We start from the raw sequence: 6,129 nt of genomic DNA, 5'->3' as shown, positions 1-6,129 counted from the left end.
AAGTTAACAAGATTAGTTATTCTGTGGTTCATATGAGATGAATGATTTCCTTAGGTGGGAAAGCAAAAGATTAGGCACCTGGATTTCTAAAGGACTTGATATTTAAGTGCTATAGCACATAGTTCTGATACAGTTTATTATTGTAAATGCAAACTAGCAGTATGCATGCTTTACAGCAATGATTTTAAAAGGAGAAGTACCAGTGTATCAAGGGTGAAAACTAAATATTTCTCTCCTTTAATGCATCATTACAATAGTATCAGATAACTAAGTCAAATTAAAATGTTTATTCATTGTTACTAACAATTTAAAGAGTACCTCCAGTGGGTACATAATCAAAGTTTCAGGGTGATAGAAAAAAAATATTGGTGTGCTGAAGGAAGACCGTCTCTTGTCCTGGGAGAGAACATTCTTGATTTATTTTTTTAAAAATCCACATTAGCTCCATTGCCTAGTGTGATTCAGATATCTCTTATATTAAAAAGTGCTTTGGTAGGGCTTCCCTGGTGGCGCAGCGGTTGAGAGTCCGCCTGCTGATGCAGGGGACACAGGTTCGTGCCCCGGTCCGGGAAGATCCCACATGCGGCGGAGCTGCTGGGCCCGTGAGCCATGGCTGCTGAGCCTGCGCGTCCGGAGCCTGTGCTCCGCAACGGGACAGGCCACAGCACTGAGAGGCCTGCGTACCGGAAAAAAAAAAAAAAAAGTGCTTTGGTAAATGATATTTTGAAGAAAAATCTGCATTGTGTTAGTGAAGCACCTAAGTGTTCCGTAGGCTCTAAATCCTATGTGTTTGTTACACCTTAGAGAACAATGGGTGTCCCTCTTTGTTTTGAAGTTCTCACTACTGAAATCCAGCCCTCACCCTGAACACCCAGTACTGATCATCCTCACTGTGAGTCAGTTGAATCCAAATCTCTCAGTGATGACCCTTGAAAATTGACAATGTGAAACTCCGCTGGGAAGGAAGCAGAGATGTTGTCTAAGTTGTGACTTCTCCTTCAAGGAGGGAATACAGATAAGCTTATCCAATCTCACTGAAGATGAAATTAAGCAGAGTTTCACCTATGTGTACTGTTCTACTGGATATGGAGGGTCAACTGGTGCCTAATTACTCCATATCGCCATTAATGCTGATGGAATACCAAGCCCTATGCAGCAGGAATGCCACAGATAAAGCATTTTCTAACATCTTGTCCTCATGTTCTCATAGTAAAGTGGTCCGAGAGAACAGTATTTAGAGTCATAAAGCCTGGGTTCAAATATCAGACTTGTCATTTACTAGTTGTGTAACTTCTTTAAGCCTCTGTTTCTTCATTTGTAAAATGGGGGTTATACTCGTTTCTACCTCAAAGGGGTTCTATGAGAACTAAATGAGATCATAAATATAGATCACTTAACACAGTACCCCACTCGGTAAATAATTATTTCTTCTCTTTTCCCACCAAGCACCCTCTTCCTTCCATCTTCCTTCTGCTCCTTCCACAGCCCATTCTATTCCATGTGACCTTTAAAAATCTATGGGTAAAATGTAAAATCGATAGCTAGTGGGAAGCAGCCACATAGCACAGGGAGATCAGTTCATTGCTTTGTGACCACCTAGAGGGGTGGGATAGGGAGGGTGGGAGGGAGACGCAAGAGGGAGGAGATATGGGGATATATGTATACGTATAGCTGATTCACTTTGTTATAAAGCAGAAACTAACACATCACTGTAAAGCAATTAAACTCCAATAAAGATGTTTAAAAAAAATCCATGGGTAGTGCTGGTAGGAATGTAAATTGGAAAATCACTTAGGAAAACTCTTTGGCAACATCTACTGAAGCTGAACAGGGTATATACCTTGTGATCCAGAAAATTCACTCTAGCTCTATACCTAATAGAAACACGTACAGAAGGCAATGTTGCCGGAAAGTTCATAGCTGCACTCTTCAAAACAGCCCCAATCCAGAAACAGACCAAATGTCATCAGTAAAACAGATAAATAAATTGTGGTATATTCACACATTGGAATACTATACAGAATGACAATAGATGAACTACAGATCTGTGTTACGGTACAATTGGGTCTCCAAAACATAATGCTGAGCCAAACGAAGTCAAGCATAGGGTGTACATGCCATAATATTCCACTTATGAAAAGTTCAAAAACTGGCAAAACTAATTTACCGCGTTAAAATTCAAGATAGCGGTTAAACGGGAGGAAGGTAAGGAGGGGTCTTCTGGGCTTCTGGCACTGTTGCTTCTTGAACTTGGTGCGTGGGAGCGTTATATTTGTGAAAACTCATCAAGTTGTACACCTATGATTTGTACACATAATACTTAAGAAAAGCTGTATGATATGCTATGGCGAATGTTAAAAAAAAATCCTGAAATTTAACAGATTCACTTTTCCTGTTTAGAAAGCACCAGTAGGAAATTATGCATCAGGCGCCTTTGTTTCCTTTCAAGGGTCTCTGGCATGTTATCCTTCAGTATTCTGTAGGAAACTAGTAAGCGTTTTCTCTGTCCTTTAACTAGTTGACATCGCTAGAGAATCATTACCCCTTTGGCTGGCAGCAAGGAAATCTATGTAATTGTCTTTCCTAAGTATGTTTTACTTCCTAGGATTGAATGAAACTTTTTCAGAAATTATTAATATTTTGACTATGGGTGTAGTCAGATTTTTTTGAATAAAGTGGTTGTCTGAAACTATAAACTTTAAAGAGGTAATTCATAAACACACATTTACTATGAGAGGATTTTTCCAGAAATATATTTCTTTTTCCTGTAGGTAGACTAGTAGGGCTCCTTCTCTTATACTTTCAGCTGGTGAAGTTTAATAGGGTTCTTCCAGCTGAAGTCTAGAAAACAGTGTGGTTACTCAGTAAGGCACTGGGTTTGTGAGATTGTTCAACTGCCTTCTGATTTGTGCAAAATTTTCACATCCAAGTAGCTAGAAGAAAGCCTTAGATAATGATACACTTTTATACTTAGTGACTAAAAATAAGATCGAAGGGACTTCCATGGATAGTGACATAAATTTAATCTCAGTAAGAAGGGGAAAGAATGTGGGATATAACTACTGGATCAGTTTTTATTTTAATGTTTCTTTTCCTGGACAAAGTCATAGTTAGGAGCTGATTTTTAGTTGCTAATGACTTACTACTAAATAAATCTTTAAAATTCTGTCAATGATTTTTTTTTTTAGGCTAAGCAGATTCATGGCTGAGGTATGTGTGTCCTGGAGGAGACGGCCCATAGTTTAAAGTCCAGCATTGCACAACTTGATGCTTGAAGGTCATTCATCATAATTTTGAGGTGTTTTTGCACAACAAAAATGAGTGTACTATGTGTGATTCCCAAGTTTACAATCACTTTTCTATAGCTTACCAGACCATGGTTTAGGCCTGGATTTAAAGGCACGTGAATGGTCACGCTTTCTCTCTCCAACTTTATTTCTAACCCCAACAAACAGATTTGTTTCATGTTCTCCCATACTATGCTCATTCCTACCCTGTGACTGAGTTTATGTAGTTTCCTCTCTCTCGTGCCTGTAACTGAGCAGGACCCTACAGGGCCTTCCTGGGACAGGTCTTTCCCCCATATCCTCTGCTTTAGCTCCTCTCTGAAGTACCTAGATAACAGTATTTAATGCACATTTCCTGAGTTGTTTTACAGATGTGAAAACCCCCCACCAAATGGAAGATGTCAACTATTTGATGACCATGAGCACATGGGCCCAGGCCTAAGGACTGATAATGTTAACCCTTGTGACACAGTCCTGTTACCTCACTAACAGCCAGTCAGAGAATTGTGCACCAGCTGATCACATACCCCATGACCCCCCTCCCTCACCTGGCTTTTAAAAATGCTTTGCTGAAACTCGGGGGAGCTCGGGGGCTTTTTAGAGCATGAATCACCCGTCTCCTTGCATGGCCTTGCAATAAACCTTTCTCTACTCCAAACTCCGATGTTTCAGTTTGTTTGGCCTCACTGTGCTTCGGGCACACGAACTTGTGCTAACATTCCCACTCAATTTCCACACTTCTTTCAAGTGCCAAATAAATAAAAGAATTCACAAACACAGTTTGTTCATCAGTTAATAAGTCAGACCCCCAAAGAAGAGAAAATGGGCTCCTGGTATTTTATCTTTTGGGGATGGATTCTAGACCAGTTGTCTTTTCCCTTCTTTGACCACAAAGTTATTAAATGGCCTTTTCTGAGTCAAATTTTCTAATAAACATTTCCTGAGTGCCTGCTCTGTGTCTGTTGGGTTTTGTGCTAGGCGTTGGAAATACAGGAATGATTAAGACAGTTTCCCCGCCCTCAGAGAATTTGCAGTCTAGAGGACTGTAAGCAAATAATTTCACACAATGTAAAATGAGTATTGAGTAGCATAGGAATCCAGAGGAGAGGCATCTAAACCCAGTTTGTAGTAATAGAGGCGCAACCATTGTGGAAAGATCTGGAGGAGGTAACACCTAAGCAGAGTCTTAAAGGATGAGTAGTAGTTAGCCAAATGAGGGAGGCAGGAATTTCCAGAAGAAGACACAGCATGAGCAAAGGCACAGAGGTGAGTAACAACATGTATGTGCATGCACAGGAAAGGACACACAAGCTCAAGAGTTTGAGGCAGAGAATGGCAAGAGATGATACTGAAAAGGTAGGAAGAAGCCATGTCATGGAAAGCCACGCATGGCCATGGGAATAATATACCCGAAGCAAGCAAGTAAACAAACCATACATTCTCTAAAATACCTTGCATCTTAAATTTTACACCTCTAAACTTTCAAAGTTGTTAGAAGCTTCTCTACTGTATAACAGGCAGGGAAAATTGCTGGTTGTTTCCTCTGCTTACCACCTACCCCTGGGATAGATAGATTCCTAGTCTCTATTCCCACGGTTACCATCTGTTTCCAGTGTCCCATGCAAACAGAACTTTGATATGGGACTTTTGATAGTTTGGTAAATGCTATTAGATTTGCTTTTTAGCTCATTCTTTCATAAAGAGGTTTATAAGTCTTCCTTCCTCTCTTCTCTTCTGTGTCCAAGACAGGCTAATGTAATTCCTTCGTTTTAGCCTTTAGGTCACACCAGTAGCATATAACGCTAATCGGTCCATGTACGTGCACGTGCACACGCGCACACAGACACACACACACACCAGCCTGTGCTGTGTTCAGGACAAAATTAGATGAAACTTGCTGATACTTTCTCCTTACTACCTTCCCATTTCACTCGTGGACTTTCCTCTGCCTTACCTACTCAGATTCCCCAGGGCATATTTGTACTGCAAATGGAAGAACAAAGGACCTGCAACATAGGATACAGGATTTGGCTGTAGGCTGGTTCCTCTGCACTGTGCTTCATAGAACTGCCGTCATCTTTTATCTGTCTGATCGAGTTTAAATCCTTTGAGTTTTCTGATGAAAAGCTGCTACATTGGTAAATAGCATTATAATAATACTTTCCTCCCTGGCCAAGCTGGGACACTTCCTCATAGTTTACTTTCTAGGCCTCGCCTTTCTTGCAAAGTGAAGTCTTTGGTTAGGGTTAAAATTTCCCGTAAACCTGCTCAATAATTTGTTTTGTTTGGCCTCTTTGAAATCAATCCCTGTAAAAGACAACGTTGTCCTGAAGGCTGAGAAAGGTGCTGGAGACATGGACTCAAAAGTTGCTCTTTTCAGGCAGAGCCAGCTGAGTAATCTTATCTCAACTGGCTACTTTTCAAAGTGCCCAGTTCAGGAGCTCTCCCTCTGGGAGCAGTGTTTGCCCCAGGGGATCAAGTGCTTTCTAGTGAGGGGCAAAACTTTGGGAAATCCCGGAGCCCAGGACAGTACAGTCTGTTCAGGAGAATCTTGGGGAACGGAATGGACCCCACAGACCATGCCCTCCCCACCTCAAGCCCCGGTGGAGATCAGCACTTGGCCTCAGGACAGAGACCAGACTAAGAGAGGAGGTTACGAGGAAGCAGGGAACCCCAGAAAGGAGGTAAGATTGCGAAGGCACCTGCGCGGCTCTGAGTCAAAGGCTGTCAGTCATCTCGGCTCTGACTGCTCTGTTCTCTCACAGCCCAGCCCTTTTCCGGGGCCCGGGGCAGGGGATTGCTACATGCCAGCTTGCCAGGGGATAAACGGGAGCCTCACTTT

Source organism: Delphinapterus leucas, chromosome X (genome assembly GCF_059928025.1).
Source record: "Delphinapterus leucas isolate spDelLeu-1000000601 "Yukka" chromosome X, BTC_Dleu_Yukka2, whole genome shotgun sequence".
In the NCBI taxonomy this organism is placed as follows: Eukaryota; Metazoa; Chordata; class Mammalia; order Artiodactyla; family Monodontidae; genus Delphinapterus; species Delphinapterus leucas.
Note: the sequence above shows the minus strand (reverse complement) of the source record.